Source organism: Camelus dromedarius, chromosome 4 (assembly GCF_036321535.1).
Source record: "Camelus dromedarius isolate mCamDro1 chromosome 4, mCamDro1.pat, whole genome shotgun sequence".
NCBI lineage: Eukaryota > Metazoa > Chordata > Mammalia > Artiodactyla > Camelidae > Camelus > Camelus dromedarius.
Genome location: NC_087439.1, coordinates 230,888 through 256,453, shown reverse-complemented (window position 1 = coordinate 256,453; position 25,566 = coordinate 230,888). Strand labels below are relative to the sequence as shown.

Genomic DNA, 25,566 nt, shown 5'->3' with positions numbered 1-25,566 from the left:
GGAAGGAGTGGAGCATGGTGGTGAAGAGCACAGATGCTTGGGACAAACATGAGTGTCTGAACTCCCTCAGCACTTGGTAGCTTTGACACTGATATGTCAGTGAAATTTTCTGCATCTCAGTCTCCTATCCATAGACTGGGGACAACAACAGAACCCGTCTCCTAGAACGGTCCTAAGAATTAAGTTATTTTATATATAAATGTTTAAATAAAATACCTCAGATTATAAATATTACCCCAAAACACAAGGAACAAAGGAAAAAATGATAAATTTGAATTCATCAAAATGTAAATATTTTCTTCAAAGGACACCATCCAGAAAGTGAAAAAGCAACAGGAGAAAATTTTTTCAAATCATTTATCTGATTAGGAATTTTTATCTTCAAATTAAAAAAAAAAAACTCCTATAACTCAACAATAAAAAGGGAACTCAATTAAAAAGTGAATAAAGGAACTGGAAATGTATTTTTCAAAGAAAATATACAAATGGCCAATAAGCACAATCAAACGATGTTCAATATTATTAGCTGTAATGGAAATCAAGTCAAAACCACTAGGAGAAACGGCTTCACACTCACTACAATAGGTTATAATAACAAAAAGTGTAACAAGCTCTAATGAGGACACAGAGGAAGCGGAACTCGCAGCCCTTGCTGGTGAGGATGTAACGCTGTGTGGCCACTTTGGAAAACAGCCTGGCAGGTCCTCAGAGATTTGAACATTTGGTTTATGAATGACCCAGCCTTTCTGCTCTCTGGGCACACACGTAAGAGAACTGAAAACCAATGTCCACATAAAAACTCCTACAGGAATATTCACGGCGTCATTACTCATCACAGCCAAAAAGCAGAAACAACACAAATGACTATCACCTAATGAATGGGTAAACAGTGGGGCCCAGCCATGCAGTGGAATATTATTCAGCAATAGCAAAGCATAGAGTACTGACCCAGGCAACAACATGGACAAACATTTAAAAGATTACTCAGTGTGAAAGAAGTCAGTCATAATAGACGGTTCCTTTTACATTAAATGACTCGTTTTACATGAAATGTCCAACACAGGCAAATCCACAGAGAGAGAACAATGGCTGCCTGGGGCTGGGGTAGGATGGGGAAGATGGGAATGACTGCTTGTGCGTACGGGGCTTCCTGTTGTGGGATGAAAATGTTCTAAGATTGACTGCAATGCACAATTATGGCATAGAGTAAAAACCGCTGTACATTTTAATGGGTGAATTGTATTAAAACTGTTAAGGACAAAAGCACCTAGGGCCAGTACTTTCAAATAGTAGATGCAAATTGCTAACTTTTATCACAGGAAGAAGAAACTGCCCTCAGCATGAAAGCAGGAGATCTTCAAATGTGGGTAAACTGAAATTGGACAAGAGCATTTCATTTGAAACACTTGCTGAGTGTACACGAAATATTCAGAAATAGGAAAATCAGTCTGACATCACGAAGAAGCATACTGCTTCAAATGAAGATCAAGGATTCGGCAAGCCCAGCTGCTAAAAATGACCAGAGAAGAAACCTGGTTCTTAAAACAAGCACCAGAGCCAACAAGGAAATGGTGGTGAGGAAAGCAGGTGGCCGAAATTCTGGAACAGTTAGCTACAAATAATTTCTCCACTGAAATTTCAAAAATAAAATGAAAGTGACGCAATGCTGTGCTAGCCTCACGTGAATGGGCTTTCTCTGGTGCTCGACAGTTCTGTAACCCCGAATGAGAGACTCAGGAGAATCAGCATGTTTCCTGGCAGTCCCCAAGTGACTGCCCACCAGCACACTGACCACCATCACATCTGCCAGGGTTGTATTGCAGAGAAGAGACCAACTTCTAAAAGGCACAGGAAATGTTGACCAGGGAAGAAAAGGCTGCAGTCAGTCCTGGGACAGAGGCCCTGTGAGCAGAGGCCAGAAGGCTGCAGGTGAACTGGAGTTGCCCTGGGGCAGGAAGGGACCATGAAGGAGCAGATCTCAATTCTCTACTCTCTCTCCCTCGGGTAGGAGAGATAAATCTGCATCCTTCTCACCTGGAACTGTGGTTTCTTGCTTGCAGAAGTCTTAGCTACAGTAAATGATTACTCAAGACTCTGTGGAAAAAACCCAGAAATCGATAGGGAGTAGGGAGCCAACTCCACGAGCCTATCAAATGCTCCCATATTTATTGTGTATAATCAAAGGAAAAAGTCATTAACAGTTGTGTGATACTAAGCAGGAACTTGGGGAAAGAAGGGATGAGAAAGAGATTGTAGAATCCACCATGAGTACAAAGTCTTACTGTATCTTTAGGGAAGTCATGGGTTGAGGGGAATAAGATACATTCTTCGATATGTGAATTACAAAGCAGACCACCAGAACAGCTAAGTCCTTGTTTTGGGGATAATAGACTATCTAACTGCACACAAGCCCAGCGTTTATAGCTGAGGGCCTGGGTCCTTGGTTTGCAATGAGCAGAGTGCTATCTAAAATCTCAACTATGCAAGCAAAACATTGTCTCTGCATTTTAAGGCAAGAAGACAGGAGTGAGGATGCACAGGCGCTTGCTTGCAAAGCAGTTACTAAGCTTTTTTTTTTTCTCCTTAAAGTTGACAGGCGGCTGGGGTCTGTTTCAATTTGTTAATCCAATCATGGGCTCCCACATGGAACCATTATGGAGGACACCCTTGGGTGACAAATCCTGGCTCTGGGCCTTTTCCTGCCAGCTTCAGCCTCTCTAGCAGGGTCTAGGCAGATCCCTGAATAACGATCCTACAGAACCACCCACACTCTTAACTCCTGGTGCTTGAAACTTAATTTTAGCTCTACACAACTTAACGTAGAAAAGTTTCAGAAATAAAAGGTATTATATTCATTTTATATCTCATCATAGGACTGATTTTTCTGATTGCTCTAAGCTGCTTCTTCTTGGAAAAGCAACTAATTCTGCAGGTGAATTCAGTACTTTCTTTGGGCATAACTAGCCAGTTTGGTCTCGCTGAATTCTATTGGTCAAATACCGATACACTTAATTGATTTCATTGTTCATCAGTTTCAGCTGGGAGTATAGGGAGTGTCAATTTTTTCCTCAGCTCACACTCAACTCTTTATCATCAGCAACTCAGGCCTCCGGAAACCAAAAAAAAAAAAGGCATTTGTTTCCCTTCTACACTTTCAACATACCCAACAGGATACATCAGCCTGGAGAAAGAATTCAACAAAAATGTTTAAACAAAAATCTATAAACCTGAAGTAACTCCATCTCCGAATCATGATACACAATGGCATGAGAGTAAAGCATGGGTGGGCCTGACCACCTGATTTCTATTATTCAAAGGAAGGAAGGTTTTCCTATTTTTATTATCACTCTGTCATTGTTTCTGATTGAGCCAAAAACTAGTGTATGAAATAATGAAGCAGTGCAATAACAGATTTTTGTTGTATCAATTACAGAAGGCATTCAGAGGGGTTAGGAAAACCCACCTCTGTAAAATATTCAAAATTTCTTCCACTGTTAAGAACACGTATACAAAATGCAACAGAGAATTCAAACTCTTGTGGAGAGGAGCAAAAGCCACAGAAACAAAGCAAAGTCATTATTATGAGTCAATTCAAAATTCACTGGACAATCATGTTCAATGCATTCAAGGAAATTTAAAGGCACACTGAAAACCATTCACTTAATGATCTGCAGGCTAGAGGAAGAATTTTTCTCTTTATCAGACAACAGTAATCAATAGGGTGCCCCACCAAACAAGGACCAAAGAACAATCAGTTTTTTAACAGTTCTGATAAATCAGCATGTTGTAAAGATTAAAATCCAGAAATTTTAAACATTCATTCACACCACAATGAAACAAGCACTTAAAAAAAAAAAACAAAAAACCCAAAGAAACTAAGCACATAGATCATGTACCTGGATCAATGAGAACTTCATGTACCGCTGGAAGAAAGAACAAACTATACCCTTTTCCTTGAAAAATAAAACTACTTTTAAAGATAAATGCTAAAACACATTTCATCATTCATGTTGCCTTGAAAAATCTGAGGCACTTGTATCTGATTAGAAAAGAAATTCTGAGTAATAGTATGTTACGATTCAGTGCCAGTTTGCTTTAGAATAAAAGAGAAAACAAAAGCTACTGTTTCTCACATCCTGCAGTGTGTGAAGTGCCTCCCTGCCTCTTTCTCCTCCCGTTTTCTAAGCTCATGCTCCCCAACCCTTCTGAAACAAGTATGAGAACAACTTATTCCCACCAATATGCCAAATGACAAAAGAATATCAATTTATTTGTGTAAATACATGCCTACAGCTTAAACTAGAGGAGAAATATATCAGAAGTCTATATGGAACTTCTTTCTACATTCCTGAAATAACACACACAATCGTTCACAGGGACACAGACATATTCCCCCTGGATTACTGGGCACTTCACAAGCTTAGGACTTCCAACTTCTAGAAGATAAATTTGTAGTTAGTTTAAAATACAAAACTGTCAGCTTTTGAAAGCCTTGATCATCTGCTAAACCATCCAATTATCAAAGAGACCCAATTAGCCTTCTCTGTAGAATGTAATTTCCCATGATGGCAAAGCAGACCCTAAGAAGTACTGGATCCAAGTCTCGTGTTTATCACTAGCTGTGATCGTTTTTAAGCACATTAACAGATTCAGAAAGGTTTGTCCCAACAACATTTATTCTTCTTGATATAGTATACATGTTCAAATGCCTATACAGAGACTATGTCCCATGATGGTGTTAAGAGTTCTTTTGTGTATTGCAATATTTATTTTTAAGTGCAGACAAGGAGGGTGGGTGTTACTCAGTTGTAGGCCACCTGCTTAGCATGCAAAATATCCTGGCTTCAGTCACCAGTACCTCCAAAAAAATAAATAAAAATAAGTGCTTATTTAAAAATGAGTAAAGTTATAAAAAAATTCAAATAAAAACCACTTCAATCTAGGAGCCACAATTGGAATAAAAAAAACAAGTGTTTCTATCAAATATTGACTTTATGCCAATCACAGAGACAACCACAAATCACCCTTGACAACCATCACGTGTGATTCTCAGCAACCCTACTAAGTAGACACAGATGAGAAACCCGGCACTGAGGATGAGGAGACGAAGCTCGGAGGAGCCGGGGACGCTGACCGTCCTGCTCCCCGTGACACCACGTCAGCCCAGGGCAAGAGCTGACAGCTGTACTGAGGGGAAACCCAGCTGCATGGAACCTTGGGGAACTGGGGAGTCCCAGAAAACACTAAAAATTTTTCAGTGGAATACCAGCTCAAATATATTACACTGTGCCACATTCTTTAAAAAGGGAACGTGACTGAGACCTTTTAGATGCCTCCGTGTCCTTTCTGCCATCATCAGTTACTTGCCCTCTCAGCAAGACCAGTGATGATCTGGACCCCTTATGAAGTGCACTCAGATGGCAGAGCTTTTAAAGCTGTTTTATTAAGTTTGTAATACTCTGTCTATGCCTCACACAGGCGGTCATCCATCAATTCTCCCCGGTGTGGATATACCACCTGAAATCATTCCTTTCTGCTTTTTAAAATCCCTTCATCTAATCCAGACTTTTCAACAGCAAAGAAGCAGCTCAACCACAGACAGTGGACAGCTTTTCACTAAATTACTCGAACAGCCCTTCGGACTACCTGGAAGCCCTTTTCTTCTATTAAACCCACTTCCAGGTACTTCATCATTTTCTGATTGGTGGACATGGCCTCTGACTGGCCTACTCAGAGAGCTCCCAGCGTCACATCCAAGGATGGGAGAGGACCCTGCAGTTGGGAGAAATCATTGAGGAACGCGAACATCCTCCAGTCAGGTGTGCACTGCTAGAAGTGCCACAACGTGCTAAGAAATTATACTGTCTTTACCCCTGGGCTCCCATGGACTGGTTTCATATTAACCAAACACATGATACACTGATGCAAGAAAACCAGAAATTTAACTTATTAATGTAACAGAAGACGTGAAAATATGAACCAGACTGCAATATCAGAGTTCAACCATGAGTACATGTTCTCCTCCATGGCCCAATCACGGGCAGGCAGTCACATGGCAAGCGTGGACAGAAGCAGAGCAGTAAGGATTTCTAGATTAATTCAATGGACTGAATTTCTGTTATACCAACAGATCTACTGCCTGGAAAACAATGCTAATCACGGTGCACTCTTCGTGGACAGTGGCCAAGACACGAATGTGAGCAACTGTGTGACTCCTTTCTCTGTCCTTTCTGGGCTAACTGATGCACAGATGTACAGAAATCCAGGGATGCAGATACATCTAAACACCCAAAGCCCGTCTCTGTGAGCCTCAAAACCAGACAGCCAGGGTTTAAATACCAGCTCTACCACTTACTAGCTCTGTGACCTTGGCCAACTTACCCTCTGTGTGCCTCAATTTCCACACTGTAAAGCTGGGATAAAAATCAAACTTTTCTTACTCGCTTGTTGAGAAGATTGAAGGATACATTTCTGTAAAACGCTCAGAAAAGAATGTAGCAATTTTTTGGTGCTCAACAAATGTCAAATTAATATTACAGTGGTTTACAAGTCTCCCTTCTAATCATCATCTGTGTTTCCTGGCTAGTCTAAGTCCCAAAGAAAACCCTTATTTCTCCTTTTATAAAATCTTGGGGTGCACCGTTCTGTTCCATCCCACCACGTCTTTAAACTGAGGGAGGTGGTACCTCCTCCCCACTCCTCTGGGCCATGGAGAGTGCATCTCCCTTCACACCCCTGACCCCTTTCCACACAGCTAGCCCTCCTCACACTAACAGAGTGAGGTGTGATTCCAGGGAGACAAGCAGGGCATGTGAAACCCTTCCTTTCCCTCCAGGGTTGGCCACCCTTGGGAAGCACCTTGGATGCTCCGCTCCATGGCAGGACATCCCTGTGCATGATGGGGCAGATCCTCTCAAGGGAAGGCTCGCTGTGGCCCAGAGATACCTGGGACAGGGTAAGTCTCTACTTCTGGGACACTGTATCACGACACTCATTTACCCACAGCCCTGAAGTTCATGGAGAACTTGGCTTCATCAGTAAAAACTAAGACATTTATCGCCTGTCTACTCTTTTGTGTCATCTCTCAGTTGGTGCTGGAGACAACATATGTATATTATTGGATCCCCTTAGGCCCCAACATATATGAAGTAACAAAAAATTCTGAGGCTTAACATTGTTTCAGGGCGACTGTGTAACAGTTCTGACTCTGCTGATGCTAAATTATGGGTATAGGAACTATGGAACCTCCTCAAATATCTTTCGTCATAAAACCAGCTTTTCTTATTTTCCTGTTTCTTAGTAATTGCCAAAGACCATCAAATGAATGCTTCACACAAAACAGCAGCTAAAGTTTATGAGCCCTCCTGACATACCCACTGTGGTAAACACTTCACATAACTTCTAATTCACACAATTCTACAAAGCAGATATGAGCGTCCCCATCTCACAGACGAGGGAAAAACTCAGAACGAACTGACTCAGGCTCACGTGGTTCAGTGGCAGCACGTACACACAAATCCAAGTCAAAAAACTACACCCCTTTGTATATGTACCAAGTCATCTCCCACCAATTAACACAAATCGGCGGGGTCAATTCTCAGGGAACTCAACACACTTTTTAGCTTTAAGTTGCTCCAGAGGCCGCTTCTTGCTCTTTTATAAAATCCCGGCCCACTGATTTCTAACACTGGAAGAAAAGTCCGATTTTGCCATTGTTTGCACAGCAAGTCTGAAATGTTCACAGCGAGATGACAGAATAAAACTAAGATATAAGCAGAATAATTTTTCCAGGTAGACAGACACAATGGACATTGTGCTATTCTGAAGCATTAAGCGAAGAAATCAAAATAAAATCATGTTTTTTAAACCTTCTTTTATAAACAGGAAAATTAAGACTCTAAGAAGGTGCAACAGCGCCACCTACGGCTAAAAATACCTTCCAGGTTCCCTGGAAACATGCAACACAAAAATTGCCTGTAAGATCAGAAAAGAGAATCAGGTAACTAAAAGCTTGTGTACCACATACTGCACTTGGCTTTGGGGGAAGGGAGGGGTAGTCAGTATTTAATCTGATATTGCTAATACTCCTGAATATAAACAAAAGACACAGGCTCATGGAAACTCATCTTAGAAGAGGAAAGAATCCAGTCCAGCCACTTCATTTTACAGGAGGGGAGACTGAGACCTTGGATATGTCCTCCTGGCAATCCTCAGCAAAGCTCTCCTAGGCCTCATGTCTTGCACTGTAGCAAAAACCAACAGATCTGTACTAGGCCTATATTCATAAAAGTCACGTCTGTAATTTTCCAACAGCAGGTAATCAAAGTATCTTGCAAAATACTTCTCAAAAGGCCAGGAAATCATACAAGTTTGTTGAAATAAAAAAACATTTATTTACATATTAAAACAGCCTGAGCTTTATTCTCTCTATTAAAAATGTGACATGTCTAATCAAAATGTTGATATTTTAAAACCTGTTAAGAATGCAGAAAAAATATCAAAAGTTTCTTTAATCACAAATGAGAGAAGCTTATTCCCTGAAATTGATCAATGCGGATTTTTCTAAACTTAATGTTTCTGGTCACAATCCCACGAATTTAAAAGTCTGAGTGGATGTTTACACGGCAACATTAATTTTGAGCTTTAACACTACACATTCTGTGTAAATAATCTTCTAGGTCTTCTACTTAAGGCAATTTAAGTATTCCCTGTCTCACAAGAATGATACAGATTTCATTAAAACTTCATACTGCACTAAGAAAAAAAATAAATCCTCATTATTTTAAGCCATATTCATATATATCATATATATACATACTGAATATGCATCGGAAATAAGCTACACTTTTTAGTATTCAGAGTTGATACTTCTAAAGTATCAGTCATTGTGACAGCACGTTTTTATTAAGCACCTCTACGGTGCTTTGTATACAAGGAGTCTAACTCTCACAGTCAGACAAGGTAAACGATATTACTCAAATTTCACAAATAACGAAATGTATTTCAGCCATGAAAACAACTAACATATTCATCATCAGGAAAGAAAAGAGTAAGGATTTTACTTACAATACTCACTGACAATCTTTTCTTCCATACTAAGGCTACATAAAAACAATTCAGTCTGTGTAAATTTTTCAGTCAATAAGCTCCCCTAGAGAAAAACTGTAACATCATTAGCACCGGTTGGATTTTCAAAGCCCACTTCTCTTTTGCACAATAATTATTTTAAATGTTTTGTTTTTAGTGCTTACAAAGCACTAAAATAAAAAATAATTACCTTTTTAAGTCATTACCTGAGAATAAAACATTTGTGAAAATGTACAATTTTAATTTATGCCAGTCTGTCTCACATTCTCACTGGTGTCTCTCCTTTGAAGACCTCATCAGGCTGAGATCGCTAAAATCGGTCATTTATGGACTCAGAGGAGTTCGGGAAACCACTCAATGGGAGGCTGATTAGAGGAGCAATTGAGATTGCATCCTGTGCAGCCTGGATTCCAGCACCGAGCTAGACACCACCAGCTGCGTGTGATTTGGGACAAGCTGGCCCATCTCTCAATCACTCAGCTGCAAAAAAGGAGACACTGATACCTACCCTCAAACACCTGCTATGAAGTAAAACATGAGGAAAGCATTTTAGCCTTAGGTAAGTGTCCAATCACAGAGAGTTTGGTCATTATGATGATGAGGATGGCTGTTAATAAATTAAGCTAGACCAAAAAGGAGAAATCACCATAAAGGAGAAACATTTTATGTCAATGAGCATTTCCTTTTGGATGGATTGCAGAATATTCTATTGATTTTTTTAATAAAACAAGTTTTGTCCATTAATTATAGATTTACAGGTTCATGGACAAGTCTCCAGAAAAAGAATTAGAGGCCTCTAAACTCTGAATATTAAGAAACTAAAGTTTAAAAAAAAAAGGGAGGAGATTATACCTCATTTGGGAGAGTATGTGCTTAGCATGCATGAGGCCCTCAGTTCAGTCCCCAGTAACTTCATTTAAAAAAATTTTTTAAGAAATGGAGAATTAAAGCAAAATGATGGAGGAATACAGAATTTTTTTAGAGACTCAACTCAGATTTAAGGTGGGGAAAAAAACATCCATTTCTCAGAGGAATTCTTGAGAACTATGTAAACTGGGTCTGAGATGTCTAGTCTTTTAACATTATTCAAGAATTCATATTACCAAGTCTTAAAACTACCTGATAACCCACAGTGGTGATAGTGATCGTAACAGCTGCCAACACGGATCGAGTTCCGGCTAGGACTGCTCTGTTCTGACATCTCTGCCCCTGAGGCCTCACCAGGCTGAGAGCACTAAATTCGGTCATTCATGAGCATCACGTGTAAGTACTACATTTGTGCTTCTCACTCCCCCCTCCCCAGCCCCTCTGAGGGAAGCATTGTTATCATATTCTCCACCCGCAGACAAGGCTACTGAGGCACTGAGACTAAACCCGTTCCAGGTCACATCGGCATTAAAGGACGTCTGTATTTCTGCTGTTTTGCTTTTGACAAAGGAATCTGAGATATCAATTCAAGAGAGACTGTTAAATAATCAAGTCTGTCTGGTCTTCACCTCAAAGAGCAGATACTATAAATTCCTGATGTAGGATGAGGCTGCCGCCACAAACTGACTCAGCTTGAAATTAATATCCAAGATGAAGCAGCGGATACACGTAAATATTCACGAGTGTCAACTCCGCTCACGGGTCTGGGCCCTTCACTGCCTGAACGGGGGTGAAGTCCCCACCCGTGTCTGGAAGGGAAGCACGGCTCTTCCAGGTCTCACCCAGGCTTCACGGGCTCTTTCCCCCCACAGACTGTCCTCAACGATTAAATGCTCTCAAGATTTTTACACCATGCAAAACTAAAAGACATTTCTGCAGATGGAGCACTTTCTCAGGCTTAAACCTTTTTTGCCTACACTTAGCAAGGGTGAAAAAAGAAACATGACTCTGCAAAGTGTCTGACCCTCACCACTCACAGGAGTAGAAAGGCCACAGCAGAAGATGACTCTTCACATTGTAGGATGAGGTCAAAATAAAGCCGCCCCAACAACAGGCACTCCCAGAGACAGCGCTCAGCAGTCTTCTGCACACTCACGGTTGTGCAGCCCTCACCACCATCTATCTCCAGAACACTTCATCACCCGATAAGAGCACCGGTGTCACTAGCAGACACTCCCTAACACCCCTCCACCCAGCCCCTTTCAACCATCACCTGCTCTCTGCCTCTGCATGTGCCTTTTCTGGGCATTTCAGATCACTGAAATCAACAATATGTGGCCGTTTGTGTCTGGTTCCTTTCACTTAACATGCTGTTATCAAGGCTCGTAGATGTTGAAGTGGTATCAGCATCTCCCTCTTTTTTTTTTTTGAAAATGTTAAAGTTTATTAGAAGGTGGTAAGTACTGTCAAAAAGAGTATAGTGGAATATAATGGATTGGGTTTCAAAGATAAAAGGTCGGGTTGAGCAGACAGGGTGGACTTCCCAGAACAGGAGCCCTTTTTCATCTGCCCTTTTATTTTTATTTTTTCTTTTTTTGTCACGCTTACGTCTGAATAATATTCCACTACATGGAGATACTACATTGTTTTCATCCATTCAGCAGCTATGTATGGATGAGGTCCAGAACAATGAGTGAAAAATGTGAATAACAGGGATGGCATTTAAACAAAGGGCAAGATGTACCTTAAAAAAAAAAGCCAACCAATGGAGGCAGAAGGAAATTCACTGCGTTTCTGAGCAAAGTGCATGCTTGCTTCGGCAGGATTACCGTGCATGGCTGGGGCTGATATTGGCAGGAATCACGGTGAGGGTGTCATCTGAGAAGACTCTCTACTGCAAGCAGCTCAGGTAATTCTCATCCCTCATCCTGTATTTTTAGAGCCATGTTACTTGGTTTCTCTTATTTCAAGTAATAGCACTTTAACTACACATCTGATCATCTGCATCAGACCACCTTACATCCAAGCCACAGAAAATCATTCACTGACCGGAGCAGCTCCAGGACATAACGGTGATGGATCAGGGAGTACTTCAGCATCCCAGCCTGCAGGTATAAACCCAACATGTACCCTGTTGATGTCAAGAAAGTAAAATGCATGGAAATATCTCACTGCTGGTGCATGACATCTGCCCCCAAATTGCCCCAAAATCATGCTGGCAAAGAACTACTCAACCCGCTCACTACAAAAAAAAAAAGAAAAAAAGCTAAGAAGGCAAATTTGGGCTCTTCCATTGAAAACCAGCAACCATCACTGCCAGTATCTGATGTGGAATTCTCCTGACTTCAAAAACCACTGCGCAGTTACTTTTCAAACGTGAAAGGTATATATGTATTCCAAGTAGATGATATTACAGAAGGGTTTTTCTTTTCAAAATTTCCAGTTGCAACATTAGAACAAGAAAGTTTTTGTTTCAGCTTTAAAAAAAATCAATTATCTTCCACTTTCTTAATGTTGATCCTATGTTTATTTTATAAAGGGAGCTATGCTGCATATTATAAACCAACTGTTTGGCTTCTGCAAACAAGAACTGTATGACTTCACTATTTCAGAGCAAACTTTAATGATGCTTTGAGAGGTGGGGCCTGTGGCGCTCACTAACTGCTCTTTAAATACTGACAAGGATGTGCTATTAAGTAATGCAAAGGCTCTAACTCCACATTAACTCAGAAACCAAAGAAACTACACCAAAACATTACTTTATCATTTTTAAATATTCTGATTCTTTTGAATGCTAAATTTCTTAAAAGATATGATTTCTTTTTGAGAAAAACAACAGCTGTATTAAATTTCCTCTCACCAAGAAAGCAATCTTTATCAAGAATAAAAACCCCTATGGAAATCCAAAAGACGGGACGTTTCTAGCTAAGTGAACATGCAGATCTGAACACAAACTTATGTCCTATCAGATCTCACTCGAACGAGCGGAACAAAGTACTGGGCTACCCTAGAACTTACCTCTTCTGTTCCAAATGTTGGCTGAGCTAAGATCATCAGGCAAGGCAGGGAAGGAGAGAAGTGGAAAGTCCACCTGGCGACCTCCATCTGTTTCCTTCCAGCCACAAGGTGCCGCTAGGGCGGCCCCGCTAACAAGCCCTCCCCAAAAGGAAATCCGGCATTCATACTGCCCCTGACTTCCCCAAGCAACCCTGACGTCCCTCTCCCACTGGTCGCCTCCCAGCCTGAGAATGGTCTTCTAAGGCCCCCCCCAGTTGGTGGCACCCTCCCCCTCTTCCCCGCTACACACACACACACACACACATAGCCAGGGCAGCCTTCCCAAAGCACAAATTTGATTACATCAACCCCCACTTCAAACACTTCAGAGGCTCCCTGGTAGAGTTCTAGCCCCACCCCTGACCCTGACCCTGACCCTGCTCGCCAAGCCTCACCTCAGCACCATGGTCCCCAGTGACCTCAGGGGACCCCTGAATTGCTCCTACTTTCCACTTGCCTCCAGGCTCATCTTGACTATTTCTCAAGGAAGCCTTCCCTCCCTCCAACCTCGGCAGTTTGTTCCTCTGTTCCTAGAACATTCTAGGCTAAGTCAACTTCTGACACTTCTAAGCTCCCAAGAAGCTAATAAATTTTGCTTATTAATGTGGGCTCACTCTCCCCTAGACACTCAGAACTGCGCATGTTATGAATAAATGAATGACGGGATGGGTCTCAAAGGGAGAGACTTACCTGCTCTCGCCCATCCCTGCCCTTCTTTCTGTAGAATATCAGAAGCAAAACCAGAAGTACCTTTCCTGAGAGTCACTTACTGCTGACACCCTTCACTGCCTCCTGGGTCAGTTTTAGTAAAACCCAAGCTCCTCCAAAGCCCTCCTCCCAGGTCCTCTCCATTGTCCTCCCCAGTAAGGGCACCATTCACCCTGGACCACAGAGGGCACTTTCCCCGGGTCCCCACCCCACAAGCCTCCATGTCTCTGCCCGGGCTTCACCTGCCACCTGAGCCACCTTCTTGACTCCTTCTCCTGGCTGACTCTTAGTCTGTCCTCAGAACTGTATGTAGAGCCCATTTCTTCCAGGAAGTCCTCTCTGATAATGTCCTTTAGTTCTTGGCTGGGCTTCATCTAGAGCAGCAGTGCATGGCGACCAAATGGTGTTTGTCCACCCACTCCTTTGAGACCATGACATCTTGGAGGCCACGTGGGAAATAGGAGTGAGATGACAAGAGGTTAGGGAAGAGCTAAAACCAAAATCAGAGACTAAGTTCAAAATTTAAGTATCCTTTCTCAGAAAAAAGGAATAAAATGTTTCATACGTGTGTCATTTGGCTACGATTTTTGTGGCTCATGGAAAACAAGAGCTTGGTGTTCTAGTCCAAAAACCAAGTTACATGCAAAGAAATGTATATATTCATATATAAAGCAAGCCAGAACTGCTCAACAACAGTTTGCAGTTTAATTCCAAAGGAACTATGATAAAGGCAATCTCTCTCTCCTTTTTTTTTTTTTTTTTTTTTGGAATCATAGTTTCAGAAGTATTTGTATAACTAAGTGATTGCTACAGCCCATGATTCTGCACTGGAGTGTTTGGGGTTGAGGAAGCCCAGATTACATGCACTGTGTAAATGCAATCACACCAACACACTGACAGGCGCCCTAGTGGCTGAGCTGAATTTTCAAAGCAGACAACCTTACAATGGAACACAGTTCTAAGTAGAAAGTAAGAAATGCAATGTTCTGTACTCAATTTCATACGTTATATGGGTCATTAACCGATAGTGCATCTTGTCTAATGATACCCAAAAATAAATTGCCAACGTCGATTTTCTCCATCTGATCGTTTTATGTTAACATTGGTTATCAAACCCTCAATCCATACGGAAAACTCAGGCTTACGCTGCAGCAGAGTTACATCCCGCAGAAGACAGCGGATCAAGGAAGAACTGGAGAGTTTCCCTTCAGAAGCTGCTAAGTCTGGTTTTGCACCTGTATGTCATTTGCAACCACGTCATCGTCAAAGGAGTAAGACCTTACATCGGTGGGGCGTAAAGCACTGCTTTGTTTCCGAACAATCAAAGAACACTGAGCTTTGTGAAACAGTCCTGAGGCACTTAAATTGCACTTTTTCTGAAAGGCTCCAAAACTGACCCACTTCACCATTCCAGGTACAACAGGGAGGTACCGGAATTAGTAGATAAAACATGCCCTTTAAGTCTGACAAGGCCCAGCTTGAATCCTGCTACAGCATTTACTAGCCGCTAAATGGACCGATACCTTAACCACTCTGAGAAGTCTTGCCAATCCGCAAAAGGGGGCTGCCACCGCCCACATGGGAGGGATGGATGTGAATGGAACACGCAATTAGGGCGGCCAACTGGTACCTGACACAAGGCCTGGCTAGTTTACCTCCGCTGCCCTTCTCCCCCTTTAAACTTGCACTGTTGCCTCTGGTAAGGATCAAGCCCCCGCAAGAGACTGCCCGATTCTTCTGTGTATCCCCGTATACATGACTTACCCTTAGGAGGCCAGAAAAACTGCCTCCTCCTCAGTTACTGTCAATATTCTTTAGAGTCTGTGTTTTTTTAACTCTATTTTGCAGGAAGACTATTCCAGAACTGTCCAAGCACCATTCTCCAAGTTGGCTCCCCTCACAGCACCCATCCCTTTTCATCTCAGATCCTCTGTCTAATTGCCTTCTGTTCATGGGAAAGAGAGTCCGGTAGGGTCGGGACTCCCTAGGACTCTTTCCCACCGTCACAGGTAAGTGTGACTACATTCTCCCCACTCCCCAATCCAACTCCAGCTTCTGAGGAGTCTCCCCTCCCGGACCCTGAAGCCTCTGCATCTTCCCAAGACGCACACATGGCCACGACCCTCCCTTTATATTTCATCCTGGCTGGCCCTGCCCACCACCCGGCCCTTTAAGGATAAATGGCATTGCTCTGAAAATCCCAAATGCCACTGACTGACACACCAAAGCTGCATTATCTGGGCTTTCCTCCAACCGAGGCACAGCCCTGCCCTCCCTCAGCCTCAGTCTGCACCTCTTGAGAAGAGCTAACCCACATGTAAGGCTGTGAACTCCAGCTAAGAAGGACAATCCCAACGTGTGTCTCTAGTCCGGCACCTTCACCTGAGCCCCAGGCTCATAGACCCGAGTGCCTCTTTGAAGTCCTAACTTGGATGACAAATGGCATCTTAAAAATGCCTCATGTCCACCATTTACTCTGGAATTCAATTCCTGGCAGGTACCTCCCAGGCTCCCCATTTAACTAACAGAACCATCACCCACCTAGGTGTTTGAGGTCACATTCAATATCCCCTGTTCCCTCCCACCAGCCCTGCCCTGGAATCAGTCCTGTTATTTCCATTGCTAAGCCCATCTCAAGTCTGGTTCTGCAGGGACCATGGCCGTCACCCCATAAGCTCACAGCATGGTGCAGTGAGTCACAGTCCTCCAAATGGTGCTCCCTGGAGGAGGAGGCATCTCCTGCCGCTGGTCACCTCAGAAGGCACTGTATTCTCACACAGGAGGCCCAGGAGAAAGGACTCAAGTTTCGTCCATGGTCTGAGCTTTGAAGGACCCGAGGTCTGGGGGAGCTCCTAATTAGCAGACACACCTGCCAGTGAGCAGAAGAGAATGGAGGAACCCAGGCAAGGCTGTTCTCACTCCGACCCCTGGGCTCTCAGGAGCCACGGGAAAGGCCTGTGTCCAGGGCACAGCCCAGCCATCACAGATCCCAGCCTGCATTTGCCAACCCGGACAGCCTAGACTCCTTCTATTTGTGACATTTATTTCTGTTCTGTTCCCCACCCAGAATGTGGTGGACTCTTTCATAAATTCTGGCCTGTCTCAAGCAAGACCAAGTCAGTGAAAAACGCAGTGTCGACATTTGGACCAGAGCATGAAAGGAGAAACAAAGCCTCAAGGTCAGCATTATGGTGGTGGCCAAACCCTTCCCCTGGGTGAGATGAACCATGGTAGGGGTGAGAATGCAAGGTTTGGTCGGCCAAAGCATCTTCCTTCAAGGCTGACTAGGGTATTGGGGTCTCACTACCGAAAAGTAACGACATGGCCGTCAGTGGTGGACGTCAGCTGCAAGAGACACTGAATCAGCCATTTACTGCCAACGTGGGTTAAAAGTAAAGGCCAGTGCAGGGAGGCCTCCAAGGCTGCTGAGGCAAACCACAGACCCAGTTCTGAATGCCCACTGGATGAAGCAGAGTGGAACATACTGTCCCCTTTAGAGGTCACTGTGTCCACCAGATCCAGGTAAGCCAGCCTCTTCGGAGAAGGCCATGTTGTCCTGATACTCAGAAAAACCAGCCTCGTACAGGGAACAAAAGAGTGGCATGGATTTTGGACCCGATACTGCCCCTTTATGAAGGCAAAGTAAAGTAAATGACATAGGGGAATTTGAATGCAAAAAAAAAAAAGTGACTGCTTCCTCCAACAGCGTACCCTGCAGCTGCTCACCCCCGAGCATGCCACTTCCTCACCAGTGACCACCGGCCAAGAAGGGCTATCACGCACGTCACACAGCGACAGCCAGGAACCGCGTGCTGAGCACTTTTGTGTAAAAGCACATATCGAGCAAGGTGCTGCAGACTTTGACTTTAGAAGTTTAAATATTCCATGAAAAGAATCCTTCAGCAGCCGCCTAAATCAATTCCCAACTCACTTCTTCAAAACAAACGAACAAATTTAATAAGTGCGCATTCGTCACCAAATATGAGGAGGACTAAAAAGGTTCCTCAAAGCAAGGATTTTAACAGGTATCAAACACCAGTGGGTGATGTGTTAACAAAGCAAATATTCCAAAAAATTAGAAAATTAAAAGCTGTCTAGGATAATACATGGATCAAGGCAGCTGTTAAGTTTTTGGTTTTTAAAGCGATGGAGACAGCATGGAGGGCGATCCAGCTATTTCCAATGCAGGGTGTGCACAGCCCACCTTTTCAGATGCAACAACATACTCAAAGGGCAGTACAAGAGAAAAAGGAATAAAGAAAAAGGAAAAGAGGAACAAGCGAAAATTAGAAACACACAAGAACAAAAATGAATTTGACAGCCTGTACAAGAATTTACATGAGTGTGTGAGGCCAGGGACGCAGGGACAGTGAGACCCATCCTTACCTCCTGCTCCCGGGAAGGCAGGGGCCTTAGTGGAGCAGCGCTGCCAGGGGACACCAACGTGGTCAGAGCCCCAAACCAAAACTCCACCTACATGCGTCTAGACAGCTTTTGAGCTACAAATTGTGGTCACATTTCAGGCTGGACAGTTTTACTCACTCCCACCAAGAGTAGCATTAGAGGATTAGGCTCTGCTCCTGCACTAAAGCGTTGTTTTATAAATTAATGACTGTAGAATAGTAAAAGGAACAATGGAGTAAAAGTGACTGGAGAAGAACGTGCTTGACCCGAGCTCACAGGCCGCGTTATCTCACTGACGTTCTGATGCTGGCTGGGTGCTTTTTGTACCACAACAGACAGACCCACCAGGAGGGAGGTTTAATGCGCTGCTGTATTTTGATGCCGAGAACCATGCCTGGTACACGAGATTCTGGGTAAACAATGGTGACAGTGTCAAACACTATGGGCTAAGCACACATCCATCTACTCTGCCAAATCCCAAGGACAGACTTGAAAAGGCAAAAACAAGCTGGCATTCTCTGGTGGGTCTACAGACTCAGAACAAAGCAGTTGCTGAGCAAAAATGTCACCAGTGCCTCCTATGACAAAAGAGGAAGCACTGGCCATGGGGCTGGGGCATGGCTCCAGGCTTCCACTGCTCACCGAACAGTCTGTCCAGGGGGAGAAGTTGGTCCCTTCTTACGTTGCACTGATGCACCTACCTGGACTAATGCCTGGGGGCTCAGCAGGAGGTGACAGGTGAGGTGAACGGAGCCAGTCTGGGAGAAGCCCGGTGCTAGCAGCTGTGCCTTCAGCAGTGCCCAGGCTCCTAAACTTGCCACCTCATCTCCAAGGAGCAGAAGGGGAGTGCGGACATGTAGATCGCAGGGCCGTGTGAGGACAAGTACAGATCATTGCCACGACATGCCTTGCCCCTTCCTTAAGCCATAGAGGAATATCCGGGGAGGAACTGAAAATTCATGCAGAGTTCTCCAGGCATCCACACGCAGGTGGGACTCAGGTCCCCTGTGCCTCTCACTCACAGGGCTGGTCTGGACAGTCTTTTTTTCAATTCTCTGGCACCTTCTCCTCCAACTGACCAACAACCAGAAAGTAGGATCTGATCTTGGGCAAGTTCAAGAATCTCAGATCACCGCCTCCACAGCGGACCCGGCTGCACGTGCTAGGTTCTCCGACCGTCACCTGTGAGACCGCCATAAGTGCTCTCCAGACTCAAGGCCCAAGGCCGTAGGCCGGGGGTACACAACTTCCCTCACTTTCCCCAGCAAAGTGGGACCACCTCTCGGCAAAGGCATCTCAACCTCTTCTGCCCGAGGGACGGCACAATGGACACACGGGGAAACAGAGCAGAAAGTGGGGGTGGTGGGTAGGCAGCCCATAAGAGCTCATCTGCACTTTCGAGGCAAAGTGAGGCCTTTGACCTAATCACAGGGACAAAGTGAGGATGAACCTTTCCCTGCTCTGTCCCATACTCCGTGACACGCCTTTTCCTGTGTAAGGAGTTCATTCGTAAATCCCTGGCGGTGTTTCTGATGACCTAACCTGGCATGGTGGCTGTCGGGCATGAAGAGAGGACCTGAGCCGTGCAGGTACTGGGCCTAGGAGTCAGGAGACACCGGGTCCACCCCCAGCTCAACCAGAGCCTCGTTCTGCATCTCGGGATTCAGAATCTCTTATCTAAGCAAAGGGATGAGACTGTCGCAGGACAGGCTGCCCAACAGAAATGAAATGAGATCCATGTGAAGAAAGTTTCCCAGTTGCCACATTTAAAAAGTAAACAAAGAAACAAACAAAAAACAAATACTAGAAAGTGATTTTAAGAACAGATCTTACTTATTCTACTGTACGTAGAATACTATCAATTTGACATGTAATCAATATAGAAAGGAACAAGGTAGATTACATTCCTTTTATTAGATGTCTCAGCATCTGATGTTCATTTGACCTACAGCACATATCAGCTCAGACCAGCCTCCTCCCCAGCTCTCCTAGCATCAGAGGCTGTGGCTACTCTATGGGACAGCAACTCCAGGGGTCCCAACAGGGGTCCTGGCTGAAAAGCTGGAGTAAGTGTCCACAATATCCCTAAAAGGATCTCTCTGAAACAAAGGCGGATTCACTTTTAAATGTCTGTAAACCAGCGGGCTGCACCTCCATCCACTCTTGGCTACAAGACAGCCCTCTTCCTTGATTATCCCTTCCTGGATATAGGGAAGCAATCTGGCACACCTCGAGGGTGGCCGGGCCTCCAAGTAGACTTACCTGCTGTCTGTGTCCAATCCCATGAAGTCCTCCTTCTCAAACAAGGTGCAGAGGAGGGGGATCTTATCCCCAGACTTGTTGGGGGCCCTATCCAGCCACTTGGACTTGAGCATGATGAAGAGAGAGACAGTGAAGTCCTCGATCCTCTTCTCCACCAGCCTGCAGTCCTCGTAGATTGAAGGCCACGTCGGTGCGCTTCTGCTCGGCTACCTACCTATGCAGCACAAAGAACTGAGAGTCATTAACGATGTGCCATACAGCTCCTCTGCACGTGGAGCTTCTCGAAGGCCTTGGCCGAGAGGCAGTCGGCAATGGTGACAAGGCCCACTACCTTGCTGTGGGTCTGGGAGATTCCCCACCCATTCTCGGGTGCATAGTGGTGCCTGTAGTGGATACAGAGTGCCCAATGGAAGCCACAGGGGCTGATCTGGCTCATCAAGGTGATTCGCTTATAGATGCAAAAGAAATTCTCCTCTGAGATGATCCCAATGGCTTGGACCACCACGGGGAGAATCTGGTCGTTCTCAGCACACTGCACGTAGTCAGGGGTGCTCATGTTGCAGCCCCTGCCGAGAGGGGAGAGGAGATCGATATACTTACTCTGCTGTGGGCTGTGGGCCCCTCTGGATTGCGGTGAGCTGGTGTGTATCAGCCAGAAGGCAAGGGAAGCCCAAGCAAAGACGGGGGTACAGTTTGTCCTCAGTGCCTGCACATGGCTACTGTAGGTCGGATCACATTACCCAGCTTTTGGTCTAGGCTTCCTGCCCCTGCAGAGCAGGGTCATTTCTTGTTTTCTGTTCCAAGCACCTAGCCAAACCCTAATGCAAAGACAGTGCTCAAAACTGCTGAATAAAGAAATGAACAAAGGAACTGCTTTCCACACCCCTTTAAGCAGAATATAAAGAAAAGAACCACAGTGGGATCAAAATATCTGGTTTTCTATCCAATTTATTTGAACTCCTAAGCTGCAGAATAATGAATAAGAAAACTTGCCTTGGGGAGGAGGGTACAGTTCAGTGGTAGAGCACGTGCTTATCAAGTATGAGGTCCTGTGTTTAATCCCCAGTACCTCATTTTAAAAAATGAAACAAATAAAAAAACCTAATTACCCTCCTCAAAAAATATTTTTTAATTCAAAATTCAAAAAACAGCTTGAAATTGACACAACATTGTAAACTTGACTATACTTCAATTAAAAAAAAATCATTGCCTTAGAAGAAATTATCTGGATTACTGAAGTTTGCAAATGTTAAATGCCTAGGTTACAACCTGCATAAAAAGGGGGGACTGTAGAAATTTACTATCCCTCCTTTATCAGCTATATTACCTTTCAGGGGGTTATAACCTCTCAGAGCTAATTATCTCAGATTAAAAAACAGAAAACATTACCTGATTTTCAGTACTGCTGAAGAATCTGATAACCCTATTAAAGCATCTGACACACAGAGTTTATTCAATAAATGTTTGTTGAATGAATAAACAAGCAAAGTGAATGCTGCTCCCTGCCACAGACCATCATAATGGTACTGCCTGGAAATCCCAAGCCCACTTTCACCCGACTCTACACTAACCATGTGTGTGACCTGGGCAGGCCTGTGTGATTCTCTAAGCCCCAGTTTATTCATGAATATAAATGAGGGCAATAACATAAACCTCAAAGGGTTAGTGAGTCAGTAATGAATTGTACCCGAAATTTGCAAGATTGAACCGTTAAGGAAAATTGGGCAAATTGTCCATAGGCCCTCTCCATATTATCTCTTACAACTACATGGGAATCTAAGTTACATCACAAAATTAAAAGTCTAATTTTTAAAGAGGCTATTGAGGTTAAATGAGCTCACTGTCTCAAATAAGGAACACACAGCACAAATAGGACAATCCCTAGACCATGAGATACACTCAAATTTCCCACTGAACCCACTGGTCCCTCCAATTTCAGAGCACGAGGATGGGTCCTCGTGGCCAAAGGCCACTGCACCTGAAGCTAACAAAGCTAATGGCCCCCACTTCCAAGAGCCCCTGTCACCACCCTAGGTCTAAGTTTGTATTTGTAATTTTTTTTCTTTTTATTAAATAGAAACCCCCAATTGCATAGCCTTCAGGTCAGCACAACCTGACCACAGAGATCATGATGGCAGCCCTTCTTGGTGAAACAATAAAATGAAAAGCTATTTCCACAAGAACTCTGTATAAATCTACTAGGGAACGTCATTCTGGACTGAGAGGAAGAGGACTGGGGAGGAGGGGGCAATCTGGGGCACAGAGGACTATGGGCCACCTGTCCCATGATGGACTTTAGTTTCAACACTCACCTTCCAGGAACTTCAAAATACACACAGACAGAGTGCTATGGACAAGATTTTTTTTTTTTTTTAAAGAAATCACTGACTCCCTAGCAGCTCTTGTTTCTACCGAGAAACAAATGGATTATGTGTATAATGTTTCACAAAAACCCTAAAATACTATCACCCCAACTTCATACATGAAAAAACTGAGGGAGAGAGGTTTATCACATTGTGCAAGATTAGAGAGAGGCCACATCAGACACCGTATTTAAACCCAATCCCCTTCTCCATTGCTCACATCAGAAAGTGTGACATACTGCTCCTTTCCTGCCCTTTCCCTGCAATAAATCTCTGAAGAGTCTTTCCTGTGCCACCTGGAATCACAATCACATCAGCTTTCCACAAAGAACTATGTCACTCTTTGGAGGACATATCAAAATCTAAAGGGTTGGAATGAGAGGAGAGATTTGCATTTTCTGTTTCTCAAAGGAAACATGGCTTTAAAAGAAACTGAAAAGGACTTATCTAGTCTACGGTCTCATTGTGCAGAGAAGGAAACGGAGGCTCAGAAGAGATGAGGAAAGGGCCTTATTAACAAATATTGCCTGAGTGCAGCACCAAGCCAGCCCTGGGCACTGTTGTGGGAGGATCTGGGAGGCCCAGGAGAATGAGTGTTAGAAAAAGGATAGAGAAGGAGCATACAAAACCCTGTCTCTACATCACCATAACATGGAGTACCACCAAATTACCCAGTATGGGTGCAGCCAACATTAAGGTTGGCTAGAGAGGTTATAGAAACCTGGAAGTCTCAACTATAGTGGAAATACCAACATTTACTATGCTTTTTTCCCAGTTCAAGCATCAGCTCAGTGGGCGCTCTCTACCAGGGACTACATGAGGCCTGGAGTTCTCCAAAATACAGATCTCTATTACCACGTGTGCAAACCACATACAGGTCCACCAGAAGAAAAACGCCCACAGATAAGATGGAATTACTGAAACTGAAAGAAGCCAAGCAGCATATATTAACTAGGAAAAATGGTGCTGCTAGAAATGGACTCATGGGCATAGAAAGCCAACTGTGGTTAGCAGGCAGGAAAAGGGGGATTAACAGATACACATTAATAAATATAAAATAAATGACAAGGACCTGCTATATAGCACAGGGAACTATATTCAAGTTCTTGTAATGAGTTGTACTAAAAACAAACTAAAACGTATGTATATACATATGAATATGTTTATAACTGAATCTCTGCTGTACACCTGAAACTAACATTGTAAGTTAACTACACTTCAATAAAAAATTATTAGAAAAATAAAAGCAAGTCTTTAAAAAAATAAAAGAACACTGTAATCCCCGTAGCTGTAGGTGGTGGAAAATTCTGGCTGCAAGCAGCAAGTCCACTGTATCACTCCAGCACTGACTGTCACCCTTTCTGACTATCAGAGAGTCACTTGGCTTCACTGAGGTTACTTTTCTCTTCTGTGAAAGGCTACATTTGCAACTAACAATGTATAGAATCTCATCATTCACAAGCCCCAAAATTAGTGAGGACTTCCCATGGGCCAGGCTCTGGACAGATGAAAATGTAGGGTCTCAGATATATTCATGGTTAGAAGAAGTTTATGCCGTAAAGACATTAATTCTTCCTGTTTTGATAGACAGATTCAATGCAATTCTGATTAGAATTACTACCAGATATTTCATGGAATATAGCAAGTTAATTTATGGTCAGGAACAGCCAAGAAACTTCTTTAGAACCACCACTGGGTAAGGGTGAATAGGTCATTGATTTCCACTGTTCTTTCTGAAGTGACGAAAACGTTCTGGAATAATAATGGTTGCAGCACTGTGAATATGCTAAAAGCTGCTGAATTGTACCATTTAAATGGATGGACTTCACGGTGTGTGAACAATATCACAATAAAGCTGTTATATGAAAAATAATCTCTTGACAATTATTTTCCCCTCTATACAACTAGTCTGCCGCACAATTTAAGAAAAAGAAAAAACCAAAACAAACCAAACTGTGTGCCAGGAGCTCTTTAGGACTGCAATGTCCCTAGGTCTCCAACGCCTCTGGTGGTGCTGTTCCTGTTAACACACCCAAGCTGGGCTTGGCTAGTTAGGGACTGTAACTATCTTTCTAAAATCAACGGTCACACGTTTCAGCCTGGGAGAGGGAAGCCTGGAGGATGTCACATACTCATGCCTTCAGCTCATTTTTAACTGAACCAAGTCCTGCTTTCAACACTGTAATCCCTCTCAGTATAAAACCACGTGACATCATCAAGCACCGCCATCATGACACCTGAAAGTGTTCAAGGAACTTACCTGGGGCAGAAACACTGAGGGAGGTGACGGAAGCTCCCTCAGCACTGACGCTCCCTTTTGCAGACTTCACCAGGACAAGCTGGGCTTTACGGCCGGCCGGAGGCTCTCAGCCTGGGGACCAGCGCCCACGCCACCGAGCTGGTCCTGAGGGAGCGGGAAAGGGAGAGGAGGGCAGCCCAGGGGTCACGGGGCAGGGAAAGCGGGGGATTGGGGACGCGGGCTGCAGCTCCGCTCGGAGGCCAGCCCCAGTCCCAGCTGCCCCGTCCGGGTCCGCAGACCCCGCCGTCCCGGGACACAGCCCGCCCTGGGAAGGGGACGGGCCGGCGGCTGAGGAGAGGAAGCCCGGGAAGAGAGGACTCGCGGGCGGGAGAGGGGAAGAGGACTCCAGCCGCAGACTGAGGGGAGACCAGCTGGGGCGAGAGGCGGCAGGTGCACACCTGGCCCTGAGCAGCTGTGGCCGGGGCGCCGGGGCAGGTGGCGCGGGCAGAGGGGCCTGGCCCGAGCAATATAGCTGAACACACGCTGAATCATGCCCTCGCGGGCTGTGACACGTGGACC

At 44.2% G+C, this 25,566-nt stretch overlaps 1 long non-coding RNA gene across 1 annotated transcript in view; it reads right to left on the bottom strand.

The window, feature by feature from the left end:
- Positions 1 to 25,106, bottom strand: part of LOC135321193 (uncharacterized) — a 29,483-nt gene extending 4,377 nt beyond the window's left edge. The window contains exons 1-2 of the long non-coding RNA XR_010380761.1: positions 25,009 to 25,106; positions 20,386 to 20,599 (exon numbers count right to left, since the gene is read on the bottom strand). This is a non-coding gene — a long non-coding RNA (uncharacterized LOC135321193). The remainder of the gene's footprint in view (positions 1 to 20,385; positions 20,600 to 25,008) is intronic.
- Positions 25,107 to 25,566: the final 460 nt, after the last annotated feature.